Source organism: Salmo salar, chromosome ssa26, assembly GCF_905237065.1.
Source record: "Salmo salar chromosome ssa26, Ssal_v3.1, whole genome shotgun sequence".
Classification (NCBI taxonomy): domain Eukaryota; kingdom Metazoa; phylum Chordata; class Actinopteri; order Salmoniformes; family Salmonidae; genus Salmo; species Salmo salar.
Genome location: NC_059467.1, coordinates 485,627 through 508,620, shown reverse-complemented (window position 1 = coordinate 508,620; position 22,994 = coordinate 485,627). Strand labels below are relative to the sequence as shown.

Sequence of the window (22,994 nt, the reverse complement as noted above, 5' to 3'; positions counted from 1 at the left end):
TCGTGAGTAATTTAGTAAATTCACCGGCAGTGTTCGGTGGGAATGCTAGTCACATGCTAGTCACATGCTAATGTAAAAAGCTGTTTTTTATATAAATATGAACTTGATTGAACAAAACATGCATGTATTGTATAACATAATGTCCTAGGGTTGTCATCTGATGAAGATCATCAAAGGTTAGTGCTACATTTAGCTGTGGTTTGGGTTTATGTGACATTATATGCTAGCTTGAAAAATGGGTGTCTGATTATTTCTGGCTCGGTAATCTGCTGACATAATCTAATGTTTTGCTTTCGTTGTAAAGCCTTTTTGAAATCGGACAGTGTGGTTAGATTAACGAGAGTCTTATCTTTAAAATGGTGTAAAATAGTCATATTTTTGAAAAATTGAAGTAATAGCATATCTAAGGATTTGAATAACGCGCCACAGGATTCAACTGGCTGTACAATAGTAGGAAGACCACTTTCTGTAGCTCAACCTGCACTGTCAGCTCCAATGTAAATAACATGAGTAAGTCTACCTCTGATAAGCTTCCCAGTAAAGCATTAAAAACAATCAAGTAACTCAGAAAAGTGCAAAAAAATTGCCCATATTAAAATATGTAGCCTAAGAAACAAGGACCATGAAGTCAATAACTTGCTTGTAACAAATGACATTCATATTCTATCTCTGAAACTCACTTAGATAATACCTTTGATTATTCAGTGGTAGCAATACATGGTTATAACATCTTCCGAAAAGACAGAAATGCCAACGGAGGTGGTGTTGTGGTCTATATTCAGAACCACATTCCTGTAAAGCTTAGAGACGATCTAATGTTAAATACCGTTAAAGTAATATGGCTACAGGTTCATCTGCCTCACCTAAAGCCCATTCTTGTGGGAAGCTGCTATAGACCAAGTGCTAACAGTCAGTATGTGGATAATATGTGTGAAATGCTTGATAATGTATGTGATATCAACAGAGAAGTATATTTTCTGGGTGATTTAAATTTTCACATGCTATCATCAAGCTGCCCACTCAGGAAAAAATGTCAAACTGTAACCAGTGCCTGCAACCTGGATCAGGTTGTCAGTCAACCTACCAGGGTATTTAAAAACAGCACAGGAATTAAATCATATTTTTCCTAACGCTGCAGATATTTGCTTTAAAGCAGTATCCAAATCCATAGGATGTAGTGATCACAATATAATAGTCATATCTAGAAAAACTAAAGTTCTAAAGGCTGGGCCTAATATAGTGTATAAGAGGTCATAGAATAAGTTTTGTATTGATTCATATGTTGATGATGTAAAGAATATTTGCTGGTCTGTGGTGTGTAATGAGAAGCAGCCAGAAGTATTTATGAAACTACTAATTCCAGTTACTAATAAGCATGCACCCATTTAGAAAATGACTGTAAAAAATAGTTGAATCCCCTTGGATTGATGAGGAATTTAAAAATGGTATGGTTGAGAGGGATGAGACAAAGGGTATGGCAATTAAGTCTGGCAGCCCAACTGATTGGAAAACACACTGCAAATTAAGAAATCATGTGACTCAACTAAATAAAAAGAAGAAGAAACTACACTATGAGACAAATTATATAAAGAATGATAGTAAAAATCTTTGGGGCACCTTAAATGAAATTTTGGGAAAACAAGCCAACTCGTCTCCTTCATTTATTGAATCTGATGGCGCATTCATCACAAAGCCCACTGATATTGCAAACTACTTTAATGACTTTTTCATTGGCAAGATAAGCAAACTTAGGGATGACATGCCAGCAAGAAACGCTGACACTACACATCCAAGTATATCTGACCAAATTATAAAAGACAAGAATTGTACTTTTGAATTCCGTAAAGTCAGTGAGGAAGAGGTGAATTCTTTTTTTGTCTATCAACAATGACAAGCCATGAGGGTCTGACAATCTAGATGGAAAATTACTGAGGATAATATCAGACAATACTGCCACTCCTATTTGTCACATCTTCAATTTAAGCCTACTAGAAAGCGTGTGCCCTCGGGCGTTGAGGGAAGCTAAAGTCATTCCGCTACCCAAGAATAGTAAAGCCCCCTTTACTGGCTCAAATAGCCGAACAATCAGCCTGTTACCAACCCGTAGTAAACTTATGGAAAAAATTGGGTTTGACCAGATACAATGCTATTTTACAGTAAACAAATTGACAACATAATTTCAGCATGCTTATAGGGAAGGACACTCAACAAGCAAAGAGCTTACACAAATGACTGATGATTGGCTGAAGGAAAACGTTGATAAAATGATTGTGGGGGTTGTCTTGTTCGACTTCAGTGCAGCTTTTGACATTATTGATCATAGTTTACTGCTGGAAAAACGTATGTGTTATGGCTTTACCCCCCCTGCTATAATGTGGATAAAGAGTTACTTGTCTAACAGAACACAGATTGTGTTCTTTAAAACCTCTTTGTGCTAGCAGGAACTATTTTCACATCCGGATGAAAAGTGTGCCCAGAGTAAACTGCCTGCATCTCAAGCCCAGAAGCTAGGATACGCATATAATTGGTAAATGTGGTTAGAAAACACTCTAAAGTATCTAAAACTGTTAGAATTATGTCTGTGAGTATAACAGAACTTATTTGGCAGGCAAAACCCGAGGACAAACCATCCAGGAAAAAAACAATTTGAGGTCACTGTGCTTTCAATTTGATTTCTATGGGAAACTAGATTTGAGGCACCTGGTTGCAGTTCCTATGGCTTTCACTAGATGTCAACAGTCTTTAGAAATTGGTTGATGTTTTTCTTTTGAGAAATGAAGAAGTACGGCTGTTCAATGTGAGTGTCAAGCCATGTGGACTCTATTGTGTTTTGCGCACAACCTGGAGCTCGCTACACGTTGTTTTTATCCGCTATTGAAAACACAGTATATTCCGTCTTAACCTCTCTAGGGTAGGGGGCAGTATTTGCACGGCCGGATAAAAAACGTACCCGATTTAATCTGGTTATTACTACTGCCCAGAAACTAGAATATGCATATAATTGTTTGATTTGGATAGAAAACACCCTAAAGTTTCTAAAACTGTTTGAATGGTGTCTGTGAGTAGCAGAACTCATATGGCAGGCCAAAACCTGAGAAGATTGCATACAGGAAGTGCCCTCTCTGACCATTTCTTGGCCTTCTATAGCCTCTTTATGGAAAATAGAGGATCTCTGCTGTAACGTGACATTTTCCAAGGCTCCCATAGGCTCTCAGAAGGTGCCAGAACGGGGAATGATGACTCTGCAGTCCCTGGCTGAAAAACAGTAGCGCATTTGGATAGTGGTCGATCAGAGATACAATGAAATGGGTGCGCGCGTGCACGTGAAGAGTCCATTTTACATTTTCAGTCTTTGAACGAAAACGACGTCTCCCGGTCGGAAGATTCGCTATTTTACGAGAAAAATTGCATAAAAATTGATTTTAAACAGCGTTTGACATGCTTCGAAGTACGGTAATGGAATATTTAGAATTTTTTTGTCACGATATGCGCCGGCGCGTCACCCTTCGGATAGTGTCTTGAACGCAAGAACAAAACGCCGCTATTTGGATATAACTATGGATTATTTGGAACCAAAACAACATTGGGTGTAAACTAGAAGTCCTGGGAGTGCATTCTGACGAAGAACAGCAAAGGTAATCCAGTTTTTCTTATAGTAAATCTGAGTTTGGTGAGTGCCAAACTTGGTGGGTGTCAAAATAGCTAGCCATGATGGCCGGGCTATCTACTCAGAATATTGCAAAATGTGCTTTCACCGAAAAGCTATTTTAAAATCTGACACCGCGATTGCATAAAGGAGTTGTGTATCTATAATTCTTAAAATAATTGTTATGTTTTTTTTTGTGAATGTTTATCGTGAGTAATTTAGTAAATTCACCGGAAGTTTCGGTGGGTATGCTAGTTCTGAACGTCACATGCTAATGTAAAAAGCTGTTTTTTTATATAAATATGAACTTGATTGAACAAAACATGCATGTATTGTATAACATAATGTCCTAGGAGTGTCATCTGATGAAGATCATCAAAGGTTAGTGCTGCATTTAGCTGTGGTTTTGGTTTTTGTGACATTATATGTTAGCTTGAAAAATGGGTGTGTGATTATTTCTGGCTGGGTACTCTCCTGACAAAATCTAATGTTTTGCTTTCGTTGTAAAGCCTTTTTGAAATCGGACAATGTGGAGAGTATTGTCTTTAAAATGGTGTAAAATAGTCATATGTTTGAAAAATGGAAGTTTTTGGATTTCTGAGGTGTTTGTAATTCGCGCCACGCCCTATCATTGGATATTGGAGCGGTGTTCCGCTAGCGGAACATCTAGATGTAAGAGGTTTGGACCCCGTCTCCACATTCCTCATATGCATGTTCTCCCCCACACTTCTCACATCTCCTTTTGTATTCACACACCGCCTCCACATGCCCAAACCTTTATAACACAGTTACAGCAATGCAATGGCTTTGGAACATAAGCTCGCACATAGTAACTCATATAATCAATCCTAACTTTTTTTGTCAGTACCAGATCCTCAAAGTTTAGTAGCACTGACAGGATATCCACCTTTTTCCCCATCTCGTGTCATCACAATTTCCGGAACTCCTGTAATAACTCCCTTCACCCACTGCCGTCTAGTTTGATCCGGCATGCTACTATCAACCACACGTGTACATACCTGCTTGAGTTTGAGTGCCTTTTTGAATGTTTGAGTTTGAGTGCCTCATACTGTTTAGCATTGATACACACCACCACCAAATTTACAACACTAAGAACTTTAGCAGACACAACCTCTCCTACTTTACTCTCCAAATCCCTAGTCAACGTGATCGGACTCGCCGCTGTGACTCCACCCACGTCCTTAAATTTCCCCAACACAGTGAACTCCACTTTTTTTAATACAACACTGCAAACCGAACCTCCCTCGTCACTACTCTACCTCCACCTTTTTCCACTCCACCACTACGCTCCATCCTGTCCTCCTCAACTACTAATCCCCTATATTTCTATCCATCTCTGCTCCAGTCACAGCCCATTGTTGCTCAACCACCTCCACCAGATTTCACGCTCCAAATGAAAAACCAGGCCAGATTAAGCCTCTGACATTCACTGTCAACTGTGGGACCTTAAATAGACAGGTGCGTTTCTTTCTAAATCATGTCCAAACAATTGCCACAGGTGGACTCCAATCAATTTGTAGTGACATCTCAATGAGGATCAAAGGAAATTGGATGCACCTGAGCTCAATTTGGTTTCATAGCAAAGGGGTGTGAATACTTATGTAAATGAGATTTAAAAAACATGTTTTCACTTTGTTATTATGGTATTGTGTGTAGGTGGGTGAGAAAAAAAGTATATTTATCCATGTTGAATTCAGGCTGTAACACAACGCAATGTGAAATAAGTCAAGGGGTATGAATACTTTCTGAAGGCACTGTATGTGTATGTCTTTTGTGTATGTGTATGTCTTTCGGAGTGGTTGGGTTAAAAGCGTAAGTCAGATTTCGGGTGGCCCTTTTGTGCAATTGACTAATGAAGTAATCTTAATCTTAGTGTGTCACGTCCTGACCCTTGTAAGATGTCATTTTCTATAGTAGAGTAGTTCAGGGTGTGACAGGGTGTGTTTTTGGGTGGTTTTCTATGTTTTCTATTTCTATGTTATATTCTAGGTTTCTATTTCTATGTTGTTTTTTGGGTTGATCTCCAATTGGAGGCAGCTGGTCCTCGTTGCCTCTAATTGGAGATCATATTTAAGTTGGGGTTTTTTCTATTGTGTTTGTGGGTAGTTGTTTTTCCGTTTTGTTGCCTGATGGAACTGTTTGCTGTCATTTTGTTTCTTTGTAAAAGTGTTTAGTTTTCATTTAAAGCATATCATGAGCACTCAACACGCCGCGCCTTGGTCCCCTCTATACGACGCATGTTACATAGTGTTAGTTTAAAAGTTTTATCCATATGGCCATCCATGTCTATAGGGGTAGACCCAGCCTTGGTTAAATCCTTCTCTTTGTACTTTATACAGTGCCTTCAGAAAGTATTTAAAGTATCCCTTGACTTATTGTGTTCAGGTTGTGTTACAGCCTGAATTCAAAATGGATTAAATAAATACAAAATACCTCATAACGACAAAGTGAACATGTTTTAAAAAACATAAATATTGACACCCCTATTAGATATTAGAATCACCTTTGGTAGCGATTACAGCTGAGTCTTTGTAGGTAAGTCCCTAAGAACTTTGCACACCTGGATTGTACAATATTTGCACATTAGGCTCTGTCAAACTGGTTGTTGATCATTTCTAGACAGCCATTTTTTAAGTCTTGCCATAGATTTTTAAGCCGATTTAAGTCAAAACTTTAACTAGGCCACTCAAAAACATTCAACATCATCTTGGTAAGCAACTCCAGTGTATATTGGGCCTTTTGTTTAACCCTTGTGTTTTCTTAAAGGTAAAAAATGACCCGCCTGTCACGTCCTGACCATAGAAAGATGTTATTTTCTATGGTAGAGTAGGTCAGGGCGTGACAGTTTTTTCTTCTTCTATGTTTTCTATTTCTATGTTTAGGTTCTAGTTTTGTATTTCTATATTGGGGTTTTGTTTGGGATGATCTCCAATTAGAGGCAGCTGGTCCTTGTTGTCTCTAATTGGAGATCATACTTAAGTAGGGGTTCACCTGGGTTATGTAGGTGATTCATTTTGAGTTGTGTATGTGTTCATCTCTGCGTCACGGTTTGTTGTTTTTTCATTCAGTGTATTTATGTATTGCATAGTTTCACAGTATAAATAAAATGTGGAACGACACACACACTGCACTTTGGTCCTCTTCTTCCTACGACAGCCGTGACACCGCCACTATGTTTAACAGTAGAGAAAACCCCCTAAATGATATTTTTTCAACTTGAAATTTGATGACTTTTCCTAGAGTGACCCCAGCATTAGAAAAAATGAAACATTGTCTTTGTTCATATTTCCATGAAAGCTGTACACCACCAGGGTACAAATATTGTCTTAGGGTCATTTTTGAACCGGCAGATATAAAATAATTTACTCACCACAAAAACCACAAAGACACACACACACATACACAATGAAAAATGTTGATGATCTGTGCTACTGATTGAACTCAGACAAAACTAAACGTTCTTGTACATGTGCAGCATCTCCCCTCCACGACACCACACATGACTCAAGTTCACAGACAAATGAAAAACAATTTCAGACAAAATAAACATTTCTTGAAAGCATTGTTTACTAACGGGGAATGCAGTCAGAGGCTATAAAGGTGCTGCAGATGACAGTCCCCCCAGTTCTCTCTTTGCTGAAGCCATGAGTGCACGTTTTAGTGCCCAACAGGTCGTAGATCAGATTTTTTCAAATGTCCAGGAGGTACAAGGGAACAATGATTTAAAAGAGGAGGAGGTATCTGAAGAAGAAGATGGGGAAGAATTCAACCCAAAGCATGATGCATCATCTTCAGATGAAGAAGAAATCCCCCAAGCTGAAAGAGAGACATTTTTGTCAAAGAACAGCAAAATAACATGGTCCTTGTCAGCATATGACAACCAGGGCAGAATGGTAGCACAAAATGTCATAAGGATGACCCCAGGGCCCACAAGACATGCAGTTGCCCATGCCCATGCCCACATTCTACATGTTCATCACACCAGTCATCAAAAAAATCATTCTGGAGATGTCAAATTTTGAGGGTTTTTGTAAATATGGAGACAACTGGAAAATGATGGATGGGATTTACCTGCATGTCTACATAGGGCTGCTAATCTTAGCGGGTGTGTATAGGTCCCGAGGCGAGGCAACATGGGATGCAGAGAGTGGAAGGGCGATTTTCCATGGCACGATGCCACTGAAAGTCTTTCACACTTTCTCAAGAATGCTACGATTTGATAACCGTGAGTCAAGACCTGCAAGATGTGTGAGAGACAAACTGGCGGCCATAAGAGAGGTCTTGGAGAAGTGGGTGGAGCATCTGCCATACCTCTACAACCCTGGGACTGAAGTAACAGTGGATGAGCATCTGAATGTACCATTCAGAGGTAAATTTGTATTTTCATATCTGTAATGTAAGCGATTTTTACTGTTCATTTTATTATGTATTACTGTAATATCATTAATTTATGTGACTGTTTTCTGTGACACTGATACTAACCTGTTATGGATAGGGGGCAGTATTTTCACAGCCGGATAAAAAACGTACCCGATTTAATCTGATTATTACTCCTGCCCAGAAACTAGAATATGCATATAATTATTAGCTTTGGATAGAAAACACTCCAAAGTTTCTAAAACTGTTTGAATGGTGTCTGTGAGTATAACAGAACTCATTTGGCAGGCCAAAACCTGAGAAGATTCTGTACAGGAAGTACCCTGTCTGACCATTTCTTGGCCTTCTTTGCCATCTCTATCCATTACAGAGGATCTCTGCTGTTACGTGACACTTCCTACGGCTCACATGGTCTCTCAGAAGGCGGGAAAAAGCTGAATCGTGGCTTTGCAGGCTCTGGCTGAAAAAAAGTAGCGCGTCTGGGTAGTGGCTGGTTACAGTACTGTGAGACTCAGGCGCGTGCCCGCGTCGACAGAATGCTTTGTTTTCTTTCCTCAGTTTACCTAAACGCAGATTCCCGGTTGGAATATTATCGCTTTGTTACGAGAAAAATGGCATAAAAATTGATTTTAAACAGCGGTTGACATGCTTCGAAGTACGGTAATGGAATATTTAGAAATCTTTTGTCACGAATTGCGCCATGCTCGTAACCCTTATTTACACTTCGGATAGTGTCTAGAACGCACGAACAAAACGCCGCTATTTGGATATAACGATGGATTATTTTGGACCAAACCAACATTTGTTATTGAAGTAGCAGTCCTGGGAGTGCATTCTGACGAAGACAACAAAGGTAATCAAACTTTTGTAATAGTAAATCGGAGTTTGGTCAGGGCTAAACTTGGTCGGTGTCTAAATAGCTAGCCGTGATGGCTGGGCTATCTACTGAGAATATTGCAAAATGTGCTTTCACCGAAAAGCTATTTTAAAATCGGACATATCGAGTGCATAGAGGAGTTCTGTATCTATAATTCTTAAAATAATTTTTGTGAACGTTTATCGTGAATAATTTAGTAAATTCACCGGATGTTTGCGGGGGGTATGCTAGTTCTGAACGTCACATGCTAATGTAAAAAAGCTGTTTTTTGATATAAATATGAACTTGATTGAACAAAACATGCATGCATTGTATAACATAATGTCCTAGGGTTGTCATCTGATGAAGATAATCAAAGGTTAGTGCTGCATTTAGCTGTGGTTTTGTTTTTTGTGACATTATATGCTAGCTTGAAAAATGGGTGTGTGATTATTTCTGGCTGGGTACTCTGCTGACATAATGTAATGTTTTGCTTTCGTTGTAAAGCCTTTTTGAAATCGGACAGTGTGGTTAGATTAACGAGAGTCTTGTCTTTAAAATGCTGTAAAATAGTCATATGTTTGAAAAATGGAAGTTTTTGTATTTTTGAGGAGTTTGTATTTCGCGCCACGCCTATCATTGGATATTGGAGCAGGTGTTCCGCTAGCGGAATGTCTAGATGTAAGAGGTTAATTACTGATAGTAATCTCTTTTGTCAAAAGGTTGCTGTTCTTCACGGCAGTATATGCCCAGCAAGCCAGCAAAGTATGGCATCAAATATGGGTGACCTGTGACGCACAATCCAGCTACGCTTGTAAGATGTAAGTCTACACAGGGAAGCCGACCAGTGGAGGTCCGGAGAAGAACCAGGGGATGCGGGTAGTGCTTGATGTGACAGATGGACTGAGGGGGCACAATGTCACGTGTGACAATTTCTTCACCTCTCATGACCTCAGCCAGCAGCTCCTGAAGAGGAAGATCACCATGGTTGGCACAGTTAGAAAGAACAAGCCTGAGCTCCCCCTGCACTCCTCACAACAAGGGGGAGAGAGGCCTTCTCATCAAAGTTGCCTACACCCCGACCACCATTCTAGTTTCTTACCTCCCAAAGAGGAACAAGAATGTGGTCCTCCTGAGAATACTGCAAAAAACGGCTGAGATCAGTGATCATGAGGACAGAAAGCCAGCCATCATCCTCGACTACAACCACAACAAAGGAGGTGTGGACAACCTGGACAAGATGATTGGAACTTACAGCTGCAGGAGGATGACTGCCCGCTGGCCCCTGGTCATCTTCCATAACATCATTGATGTGTCCTCATACAATGCCTTTGTGATATGGAGCCCTACCTGGATGCCTGATAAGCAGAACAAGAGGAGGGTGTTCCTGGAGCAGCTGGGAAAGGCACTTGTAACAACACACATTCAAAGAAGTGAGTGCCTCCCCTGCACAGCAGCCTCTGCAGCACTTGTGAAAGCTGTTCAGGGGGCTGAATCTTGTCCTGATCCACCTGAGGCTGTAGCTGGGGCAGGCAAGAGGAGGAGATTCCAATTCTGCCCCCTAAGAAGGACTGTAAAACAAATACTATGTGCTGCACATGTGAGAAATACATCTGCAAAGTCCATGCACAGCTTGAATACTGTCCTACATGTGCTAATTCAAGTTGCTTGATTTATATTCTTCACATTTTTGTTTTGTATCTATTATATTATTTTATTCTTATTTATTGTTGTTTATACACCTTGTGGGTGGGGGCACTGGTTCAAAAAATGGGAGAAGTCCAGTATTTTGTAGTTGAATTTCTCATTGTACAGTATATAATAACATATCACTGTGTTGCCAAAAATGTTCAAGACTGTTAATGTTTCCCTTGAATAAAGTGCATTCAAAATTACTTTCTGCAGATTTCTGCTACTTTCTTAAGCCAACACAAGTGCTATCTCTTGCTAAAAAATATATGTTTACACCTGTGCAGTTCCTTCAATAATAATAATAATAATAAACCTCTACTTTAGTAAAGAAAACAATTATGACAGGTGTGTTGTAATAAAAACAAGTGGTGTCCACTGATTAAATGCAGTCTTTCTGCATTGTGAAGAGGGAAAACCCAGATATTCACAAAGTTTGTGAAGAATGACAGGTTGTTGTGTCATGCAAAAAATATATACAATTCAATTAAGACGCTTTATTTTAGGGGTTTAGTGAAGGCAGGTAATTTTTGACGCTTAGGACAAAGGGAGTACACAGAATGTTAAGACTACACAAGGGTTGAGGTTATTGTCCTGCTGAAAGGGGAATTTTTCTCCCAGTGTAACGTAGACGCAGGGAGTCAGTAAGCAGGTGCAGATGTTGAGTTTAATAATAACAAACATGAAGAGTACAAATCAAGAGAACTGTCAGGACATGAACCAATACTGCCTGATGACTGAGGTTGGTGAGGGCTATATGAAGGGGGAGTAATCAGGGTGGTGATGAAGTACAGGTGTGCTTAATGACTCTGTAAATCATGTTTGATGCACTCTGTAAGTAAACATTTTGCAGTACTGTTTAAACTAGATGATAGGAACACTGTGGACACTTTTCATTAAGTTGCAAACATGAAATACAGAAATAAACAGTTTTCCATAAACAAGGTCTAAATCATGTTTGATGCACTCTGTAAGTAATTTTTTTGCAGTACTGTTTAAACTAGATGATAGGAACACTGTGGACACTTTTCAGCAAGTTGCTCCATGTGTGCAACGATGGTGTCACAACTTCCACCGAAGTCGGTTCCTCTCCTTGTTCGGGCGACGTTCGGCGGTCGACGTCACCAGCCTTCTAGCTATCGCCGATCCACTTTTCATTTTCTATTTGTTTTGTCTTTGTTTTACACACCTGATTTCAATTCCCCAATTACGTGTTTATTATTTAACCCTCTGTTTTCCCCATGGTTTTTGTGCGTGTTTGTTTTGTGTATTTTGGTCCTTTTGTGTGGGCTTGGTATTTACTTCATGGAATGTATATTATTGAGTAAAGTTACTTTTATTACTCATCTCTACTGTCCTGCGCCTGACTCCTCTGCACCAGCTACAGCCAGACCTTTACAGATGGTTGCCAGCTGTGCGCAATGTAGGTTGCCAGGTCCGGTGGTTAGTAGACCGGTGACGTTCATGGAGGAGGTGAGGGCCTGGTTGATAAAGTTCCCCACGGCACCAGAGTCCACTAGAGCTGTAGAGACAACACTTGAGGGACAGCCAGCCGGTGAAATGGGAACCAGAAAGGGTTTGGCGGAAAACGATGACAATGGATACTCATGCCTACCCTGTCTCTCTGTTCTAGTGGACCCCAGGTTAGGACGCACCGGACACCACTGAAGCTGGTGCCCCTCCTGGCTGCAATAGGGATAGAGCCCAAGCTGTCTCCGGTGACACCGCTCTGCCGCGGAGAGGTATGTGACCCCTACCTCCATGGGTTCAGGCTCTGCCTCAGGACAGCCAAAGGAGGGAGGTGAGTGGCAAGGTGGACACCGATGCTCCCGAAGAAGGTTATCCCGACATGCCAAGTCCGTCTGGACCTCTTCGCGCAGTCCACTGCGGAATAGAGCGTGAAGTGCCAGCTCATTCCATTCCCATTGTATTCTGTATTTGTCGCACCTTAATCTGTTTCATCTGTCTTTGTGATTGTCTCTACCCCCTCCAGGTGTCACCCATCTTCCCCATTATCCCCTGTGTATTTATGCCTGTGTTCTCTGTTTGTCTGTTGCCAGTTCGTTTTGTTTCATCAAGCCTACCAGCGGTTATCCCTCTGCTCCTGTATCTCAATTGCTCCTGTTTCCTAGTTTTCCTGGTGTTGACCATTCTGCCTGCCCTGACCCTGCCTGCCATCCTGTACCTTTGCCCCACCTTTCTGGATTACTGACCTTTGCCTGACCTGAGCCTGCCTGCTGTCCTGTACTGTTGCCCCACCAATCTGGATAACTGATCTCTGCCTGCCCTTGACCTGCCTTCTGCCTGCCCCTGTTTTATTAATAAACTGTTGTTACTTCGACGTCATCTGTATCTTCTTTGCAGAGCATTGGAAAACCTCCCTGGTCTTTGTGGTTGAATCTGTTTGAAATTCACTGTTCGACTGAGGGGACATACAGTTAATTGTATGTGTGGGGTACAGAGATGAGGTAGTCATTCAAAAATTATGTTAAACACTATTATTGCACAAACATGAGTCCATGAAACTTATTACGTGACTTGTCAAGCACATTTTTACTCCTGAACTTATTTAGGCTTGCCATGACAAGGGGGTTGAATATTTATAGACTCAAGACATTTCAGATTTGAATATTAAATTCATTTTTAAAGATTTAAAAAAACATAATTTCACTTTGACATTATGGGGCATTGTGTGTAGGCCAGTGACACAAAATCTAAATTTAATCAATTTTAAAGACAACTGTAAGACAACAAAATGTGAAAAAGGGTAAGGGGTGTGAATTCTTCTGAAGGCATTGTATTTATATCTATGATGCATTTTCTGTCCCCTTTTCGATCTTCATTCCTTTTGTATGTGAATGTCTAGGATATGAAATCAAATAAAGATCTATTCAATTAAATAACTATTTGTCATTCTTGTTAATATTGTATAATTAATTTGCTTGCAGTATGGTTTTGTTAATTTGGAAGGTCAAAACAGAATTTAAAAACTGCCAAGATGAAACATGAGATGAATTCACTTTTTCACCAGCAGGTAGCAGCACACATCACAACATACTCTATCACCATTCTCAGAGAAAGACCCTATGGTCTCAGGCACACAAACACTACATTAAAAGAAAGACATGCTGAAGCAGCAATAAAAATAAATAAATAAACACTTTTTAAAATTAAAATGGTCTGTTGATAGGTGAGACTATAATGGTGCTGAAAAGGATATCAGAATGATTCTTCAAACACTAGCTGGATTTAGTAGGTCCCGACTCAGAGCGCTAAAAGGAGGGGGAAAAGCCATAAAGTTACACCTGTTAAACCTAACATGAAACCAAACAGAAAACAATGCTCTCTCACTCTCGCACACTCTCTCTATGCTTTTGAAGTAGCCTACAAATGTCTGGTGAATGTGAATGGCGGCTTACCTGTGCTTACATGTTTCTGCTAGTCTATGTAAAAACATTAGCAGGCACTGGTGAAGGCCTAGGTCTTGCAAAACAGGTTTGGTAAAAGTTGCTTACTCCACAGTGATATGATTTCATTATGACATTTTTATTGAATTTTAATGAACTGAATGATGAGGATGAAGAAGGTGACTGAATTTAGAACAATAGTGTAAGAATTGCTATTCCTATGTCCTGCACGCGCACCTGAAAAAAATACACTTCTTTTTTTGATACTACTCATCAGTATTACTTACTAAAACTGTTGTTACACTAAGGTTTTTATTCTAAGAGAAACTTAGACTACAATTAGGGAGTGGAAATGTTAGGATGATTTTTTCTCTTACTGTAGTACTGTAGCCTACTCCCAACCTGTCACATTGTACAGCGCCCATGTGGCGCAGCGGTCTAAGGCACTGCATCTCAGTGCAAACGCAGTGCAAACTGAGTTGCTACAGATGCTGGTTTGATACCCGTGCCAGCTGAGACCCATGAGACAACAGTAGGCTTTTGGTTTCTCTCCCTTTAAAAACAGAAATAAACACTGCATCACAGTGCTAGATGTGTCACTAGAGATCCTGGTTTGAGTCCAGGCTCTGTCGCACCCGGGAGACCCATGGGACTACGCACAATTGGCCAAGCGTCGTCCGGGTTATGGAACGTTTTTGCCAGCAGGGATGTTCCTGTCCCATCACGCACTAGTGACTCCTGTGGCGGGCTGGGTGCAATGCACGCTGATACAGTTGCCAAGAAGCAGAGTGGCTTGGCTGGGTTGTGTTTCAGAGGACGCACGGCTCTCGACCTTCGCCTCTCCCATGTCCGTACGAGAGTTGCAGCGATGGGACAGGACTGTAACTACCAATTGGATACCACGAAATTGGGGAGAAAAAGGGGTAAAAAATGAATAAATAAATAAAATATAAACAGAAAAAAAATCATTCTAAATAACAAACTGGCTTTTTTTTACAAATTAGTAACAATGTCTCACCCCATGTTCAAGAATGGCATTTTTCTCGCTCACTTTAGGTTTTTTGAAAATAAAATATTCTCCGAAATATTGTTATTTTTTAAAACAAGCCATAGAAAGTTGGTTTAATCCACCAGAAAAGACAGAACAAATAATACAACAAATATTGTGGTTAAACTCAAATATACTAATTGATTAAAAAAAACTTTATCAATTGGAAACTTTAACAAGTGGAAGGGGGAAAAAGTATTATTATTATTAACCATGTTTTTCACAAGCATAGCACGAGCATGTTTCTAGGATGGGCTATTAGCTGGAGAATATATATTGGTCCTATTGGTCATGGCTCCCGAGTGGCGCAGTGGTCTAAGACATTGCATCTCAGTGCAAGAGGCATCACTAGAGTCCCTGGTTTGAATCCAGACTGTATCTCATCCAACTGTGATTGAGAGACCCATATGGTGGCACACAATTGGCCCAGTGTTGTCCCTCAATTTGGTTTGGGTCATTGTCTGCATTTGAAGAAGAAAAAAATACATTTAGTCTAACAGCTAACATTAGGTACAATACCAGAAATATACAATATTGCTATAATCCTACCTTGAAAGAAACGATGTGGTCCCAGAAACACCTCTCTGACATAGGGTTAAGTATACCTATTGAAGATTTCTTCCTCAAAGAAATCTTGAGCCGTGATACCTGAAAAATAAGGCAACAGTGAATTATTGTGGAACACATAGCCGTCTGTGAGGTGTAGGCTTCAATATTTTATGCACATTTTGATTTGTAAATAGCTAAACTTACCATCAAACATAAAAAATGGGCCTGGTCCCTGGCGAGAAATTGCCCCCCACACATGGAGTTTGAAGGGATGCTTGAGACTTGGCTTGCTTGATCTTACTTTTTTCTGTAGCAATTTTGAGCTAATTGCTCAAGGGCCACGGTTGATTCGTCTGCGATGATGGCTCATTGAACGTCTCGCCAGCTTTGATCCATGCCTGGGCCTGCAGGATGCAAGGTCTTTGTTTGTCAGACGAATCATTGGGTCAAAACTAAGGAACAGTACAAAACAAGCGAGCACACACGGTTAACCTCTATGGGCAAGGCGGGACGAATTCGTCCCACCTACGTAACAGCCACCTGAATTCAGTGGCGCGATTTTTGAATCTTTTGAAATACTATTACTTCAATTTCTCAAACATATGGAGGAACTGGGCTGGATGGTATATCAGTTGAGGTATACCAAACCTTTTTGATGTACTAAAAGGACCGTTATTCGCATGTTTTAACCACACCTTTAAAATGGTAGATTATCAGATACTCAACAATAAAGTCTGATTTCATTATTACTGAAACAGGAACCAAGTGGTAAATATCAATATAATTCAAACACACTCAGATTTCTTCAAACAGAAGCATTACTTGAATGAATTTCTCAGAAGTACTTCTCTTTGGGGTAGTCTTAATTGTGTATCTTGGAGGTCATTTTTCTTAGCTCTCTGCTTTTATCTCAGTATTTCTTGATTTGCATGATTCTGCTGCCTGATGACTGAGATTGTTGAGGCCTATATGAAAGGGATATATGAAGGGGAAGTAATCAGGGTGGTGATGAAGTCCAGGTGTGCTTAAAGACAAGACTCTCGTTAATCTAACCACACTGTCCGATTTCAAAAAGGCTTTACAACGAAAGCAAAACATTAGACACATTTTTTGCCCGTAGCAGCTAAAAATGTAACTGGATCTTGATTGACAGTGGTCGTGTGATCTCCGCAGGAAAAGGGGGAGCATGCACACAGAGAGTATGGAGCTGGAACAGTGCCAAGATAGGGTGAATGAGAAATGACTGCACATGTGTCTGGAACAGCTAAAATAAGTGTTTGTTTGTTCATGTAAGGGAAGTGTTTTGTACAAGTTTATTTCATTTATGAGAATGTACATATTTGTGAAACAGAGATTATTGACCGTCAGCAGAACGAGGACTAGTGATGATAGACAGCATGTCTGATGTCCCATGTATGTCTTGTGATTTCAGAAAAGAAAAGTCAGCGTTCTTCACTTCTATATGCTTGATAGTCGTTGTCATTATTCAAGTGTGCATCATACACACACCGCCTAATTTCCTGGGGTAAATCCAGGGATAATTTATAAATGTTGGCACAGCTAACCTAGGCAGCCCCACTGTCTTACTGAGTGCCACGGCTAGTGTTACCTTGGTGATCGTTTTCCATCCCCCCCTGCCCCCATCTCACCAATTGAATCTAGTAATCTTGGCTGGAGAGCGAGGAGCGGGAGTAAATTATTTATAAATGGCTGATGGAATTATTACTGATCATCATTCACAAACATAAATGCATGATGTGGTCAAATTTGACATTGTACATGCATTAGTTTGCTGTTTAAACACACAGGCATATTTCAAGTGCTGGGGTTCTCTCTTTCATCGAAGAACACGGAATGCCAACACCACAAGCCCGTTGGAATTCCATTTAGAATCTTAGCAAGCAAATCAAATCAAATTTTATTGGTCACATACATGTGTTTATCAGATTTTATTGCAGGTGTAGCGAAATGCTTGTAGTGTATGTATCAAAATGTGTACAGTAGATTTCATTCTAAATCACATTCTTGTGAAGTGTCATTGTTGCGGAATTTGTAACCAACCATGGAGGATATTTATATTTTTGATCTACTGTATATACAGTATGGTTCTCCTCTCTTCCCTCCCTGTCCTCCGCTGGCCCTCTGACATGCAGGTTTGGAAACATGGATGCTCCTCACAACACAGGGGTGAGCCCCCCTGCCGCTATCGTAACCACTACCAACTGGGAGACCAGGGGAACTGAGTGAACCCTGACACACCTCCAGCCTCCATAATAAGCCCTCTCTCTTTACCTCCTTCTCTCCATCATTCTCTCTCTCTCTCTCTCATACATCTCTTATTCTCTCTGCCTTGCTCTCTCTTCGCCTCTTTCTCTCTCTGCCTCTCCAGTAAACCTCTCGCTCTCTTCTCTCTCTCGTTCCTTCGCTACCCTCTGTCTTTCCTTTCTCCCCCCCACTCTCTCCTTCTTTCTCCCTCTCTCTTTCCTCCCTTCTCTCTCTCCCACTTTCTATCCCTTTCCTCTCTATCTCTCCCTGTCCATTAGTGTGACGTGTTAGTGGTAATCGCGATGACTGGAGGAGACAGAGGGAGCCGCATGGCTATAATGGTAAACAGCATGGTGCATATGCTGCATGAACACACTAGAACCGCCGCCAGAGCTACCCTGTGGATGTGAGTGTGTGTATGTGTGTGGTGGTGTTGGCTGAGAGAGAGAGATTACAATTAAAACCTCATATTTGACAAATTGGGAAAATTAACAAAAAATACACAAAATAAACAAAAAAATTCTACTCTGTCAGAGATACAAAACAGAGACTGATCCTGCCCAAATACAGGCTCCGTGACCACCAATTGGCTATAGAAAAAGGGAGACATGAAAAAGACATTGCTACACAAAGAGGAGTGTGTGTGTGGTCACTGCACGACAGAGATGCACTTCCTCCTCCTTTGCAAAAATATTCTTCATCAAGAGAGTCTTTCTTCAAAGAAATTGCTACATTTATTAATCATTTTTCATTATTAAACCCAGAGGTGAAGGAGCAACAATATGTATTTGTATACTGTATTTGCCTGCAATAGCCTGAGAGTCATTGAGTAACTAATAAAATATCAATAAGCAGTAACACTTGCTATTATTACTATTGTTGTTGTTGTTATTGTTATTATTGCCGTGATTATTATTTAAAATAGTTGTCATAAGGGTAGTAGGGTAATGGTAACGGAAATAGTTTAACCTGTTGGGGATAGGGGGCAGTATTTGCACGGCCGGATAAAAAACGTACCCGATTTAATCTGGTTACTACTCCTGCCCAGTAACTAGAATATGCATATAATTAGTCGATTTGGATAGAAAACACTGTAAAGTTTCTAAAACTGTTTGAATGGTGTCTGTGAGTATAACAGAACTCATATGGCAGTCAAAACCCTGAGACAAATCCTAACAGGAAGTGGAAATCTGATGTGTGGAATCACTTCAAACTTTTGCCATTGAAACACACAGGGACTTATTAATCATTTAGCACTTCCTAAGGCTTCCACTAGATGTCAACAGTTTTACAAAGTGGTTTGAGTCTTCTATGGTAGAAACTGACTCAAAGAGAGGCTTGGGAAGTTGGTCACAGGGGGAGGGCCATTACTACTATGACGCGGCGCCCATGGGAACCCTTTTGTTCGAAACGTTTAGTAAGACAATGCAATCGTCCGCCTTGAATATTATTGAAGCTCTGGTTGAAAAAGGCCCTAAAGATTTGTTATACAACGTTTGACATATTTGAACGAACATAAATATACTTTTTTTGCACATTCGTGACGACAAGTCCCGCGTGCTTCAGTACATTATGAGTAGCCTTCAGAACTCACTAACAAGAAGGAACTATTGGGACATAAATTATTAACTTTTTTGAACAAAACTACATTTGTTGTGGACCTGGAATGCCTGGAAGTGCCTTCTGATGAAGATAATCAAAGGTAAGGGAATATTTACAATAGTATATTTGATTTTAGATGGTTCCAAGATGGCGCTAACATGTATCGCCTAGCCTATTTTTCTGAGCATACCACGTCGTTTATTGCAAAGTGTGATTTCCCAGTAAAGTTATTTTTAAATCTGGCAATGCGGTTGCATTCACGAGATGTTAATCTATAATTCTTTGAATGACAATATTACATTTTAACAATGATTTCGAATAGTAATTTTGTAAATTGTAGCGCTGATCCACCGGAAGCATTTGAGGGAAAATATTTTCTGAACGTCACGCGCCGATGTAAAATGCTGTTTTTATATATAAATATGAACTTTATCGAACAAAAAATGCACGTATTGTGTAACATGATGTCCTAGGAGTGTCATCTGATGAAGATTGTCAAAGGTTAGTGCTGCATTTAGCTGTGTTTTGGGTATTTGTGATGCATGCTAGTTGCTTTGAAAATGGCAGTTTGATTATTTCTGGCAGGGTACTCTCCTAACATAATCTAATATTTTGCTTTTGCTGTAAAGCCTTTTTGAAATCGGACAACGTGGTTCGATTCAGGAGAGGTGCATCTATAAAATGGTGTAAAATAGTCATATGTTTGAGAAATTGAAGTTATAGCATTTATGAGGTTTTGTATTTCGCACGACGCAAGCGTCCCACGTTCCCAGACAGGTTAAGGGTGGTAGTGGTTGGGGTAAAAAACAAATACCTTATTTACATAAGTATTCAGACTCTTTGCTATGAGACTCGAAATTGAGCTCAGGTGCATCCTGTTTCCATTGATCATCCTTGAGATTTCTACAACTTCATTGGAGTCCACCTGTGGTAGATTCAATTGATTAGACATGATTTGGAAAAGGGACACACCTGTCTATGTAAGGTCACACAGTTTTTATTAAAAAATTTTATTTCACCTTTATTTAACCAGGTAGGCAAGTTGAGAACAAGTTCTCCTTTACAATTGCGACCTGGCCAAGATAAAGCAAAGCAGTTCGACACATACAACAACACAGAGTTACACATGGAGTAAAACAAACATTCAGTCAATAATACAGTAGAAAAATAAGTCTATATACAACGTGAGCAAATGAGGTGAGATAAGGGAGGTAAAGGCAAAAAAGACCATGGTGGTAAAGTAAGTACAATATAGCAAGTAAAACACTGGAATGGTAGATTTGTAGTGGAAGAAAGTGCAAAGTAGAAATAGAAATAATGGGGTGCAAAGGAGCAAAATAAATAAATAAATAAATACAGTAGGGGACGAGGTAGTTGTTTGGGCTAAATTATAGATGGGCTATGTACAGGTGCAGTGATCTGTGAGCTGCTCTGACAGCTGGTGCTTAAAGCTAGTGAGGGAGATAAGTGTTTCCAGTTTCAGAGATTTTTGTAGTTCGTTCCAGTCATTGGCAGCAGAGAACTGAAAGGAGAGACGGCCAAAGGAGGAATTGGCTTTGGGGGTGACCAGAGAGATATACCTGCTGGAGCAGGTGTTTTACTTGCGTGCTACAGGTGGGTGCTGCTATGGTGACCAGTGAGCTGAGATAAGGGGGAACTTAGCAGGGTCTTACCTAGCAGGGTCTAGCAGGGTCTTATAGATGACCTGGAGCCAGTCTGTTTGGCGACGAGTATGAAGCGAGGGCCAGCCAACGAGAGCGTACAGGTCGCAGTGGTGGGTAGTATATGGGGCTTTGGTGACAAAACGGATGGCACTGTGATAGACTGCATCCAGTTTATTGAGTCGGGTATTGGAGGCTATTTTGTAAATTACATCGCCGAAGTCGAGGATTGGTAGTATGGTCAGTTTTACGAGGGTATGTTTGGCAGCATGGGTGAAGGATGCTTTGTTGTGAAATAGGAAGCCAATTCTAGATTTAACTTTGGATTGGAGATGTTTGATGTGAGTCTGGAAGGAGAGTTTACAGTCTAACCAGACACCTTGGTATTTGTAGTTGTCCACATATTCTAAGTCAGAACCGTCCAGAGTAGTGATGCTGGACGGGCGGGCAGGTGCAGGCAGCAATTGGTTGAAGAGCATACATTTAGTTTTACTTGTATTTAAGAGCAGTTGGAGGCCACGGAAGGAGAGTTGTATGGCATTGAAGCTCGTCTGGAGGGTTGTTAACACAGTGTCCAAAGAAGGGCCAGAAGTATACAGAATAGTGTCGTCTGCGTAGAGGTGGATCAGAGACTCACCAGCAGCAAGAGCGACATCATTGATGTATACAGAGAAAAGAGTTGGCCCAAGAATTGAACCCTGTGGCACCCCCATAGACACTGCCAGAGGCCCGGACAACAGGCCATCCGATTTGATACATTGAACTCTATCAGAGAAGTAGTTGGTGAACCAGGCAAGACAATCATTTGAGAAACCAACGCTGTTGAGTCTGCCGATGAGGATGTGGTGATTGACAGAGTCGAAAGCCTTGGCTAGGTCAATGAATACGGCAGCACTGTATTGTTTCTTATCGATGGCGGTTACGATATCGTTTAGGACCTTGAGCGTGGCTGAGGTGCACCTGACCAGCTCTGAAACCAGATTGCATAGCGGAGAAGGTGCGGTGGGATTCGAAATGGTCGGTAATCAGTTTGTTGACTTGGCTTTCGAAGACCTTAGAAAGGCAGGGTAGGATAGATATAGGTCTGTAGCAGTTTGAGTCACGAGTGTCTCCCCCTTTGAAGAGGGTTATGACCGCAGCTGCTTTCCAATCTTTGGGAATCTCTGACGACACGAAAGGGAGGTTGAACCAGCTAGTAATAGGGGTTGCAACAATTTCGGCAGATGATTTTAGAAAGAAAGGGTCCAGATTGTCTGGCCCGGCAGATTTGTTGGGGCCCAGATTTTGCAGCTCTTTCAGAACATCAGCTGACTGGATTTGGGAGAAGGAGAAATGGGAAGGCTTGGGCGAGTAGCTGTGGGGGGTGCAGTGCTGTTGACCGAGGTAGGGGTAGCCAGGTGGAAAGCATGGCCAGCCGTAAAAAAATGCTCATTGAAATTCTCAATTATAGTGGATTTATCGGTGGTGACAGAGTTTCCTATCCTCAGTGCAGTGGGCAGCTGTGAGGAGGTGTTCTTATTCTCCATGGACTTTACAGTGTTCCAGAACTTTTTTGAGTTTGTGTTGCAGGAAGCAAATGTCTGCTTGAAAAAGCTAGCCTTGGCTTTTCTAACTGCCTGTGTATATTGGTTTCTAACTTCCCTGAAAAGTTGCCAATCACGGGGGCTGTTCGATGCTAATGCAGAACGCCACAGGATGTTTTTGTGTTGGTTAAGGGCATTCAGGTCTGGAGAGAACCAAGGTCTATATCTGTTCCTGGTTCTAAATTTCTTGAATGGGGCATGCTTATTTAAGATGGTGAGGAAGGAATTTAAAAATAATAACCAGGCATCCTCTACTGATGGGATGAGGTCAATGTCCTTCCAGGATACCC

General features: G+C 40.8%; 2 long non-coding RNA genes across 2 annotated transcripts in view; one reads left to right on the top strand and one right to left on the bottom strand.

Moving 5' to 3' along the window:
- LOC106603688 (uncharacterized) overlaps positions 1-13,103 on the top strand; it is a 43,648-nt gene extending 30,545 nt beyond the window's left edge. Inside the window, exon 5 of the long non-coding RNA XR_006762177.1 lies at positions 12,223-13,103. This is a non-coding gene — a long non-coding RNA (uncharacterized lncRNA). The remainder of the gene's footprint in view (positions 1-12,222) is intronic.
- Positions 13,104-15,020: 1,917 nt separating this feature from the next.
- LOC106603754 (uncharacterized) lies at positions 15,021-15,993 on the bottom strand. Its single transcript, XR_001328493.2, has 3 exons — positions 15,798-15,993; positions 15,594-15,692; positions 15,021-15,505 (listed from the first exon to the last, which is right to left on the bottom strand). It is a non-coding gene; the product is annotated as an uncharacterized lncRNA (long non-coding RNA).
- Between the last annotated feature and the right edge of the window lie 7,001 nt (positions 15,994-22,994).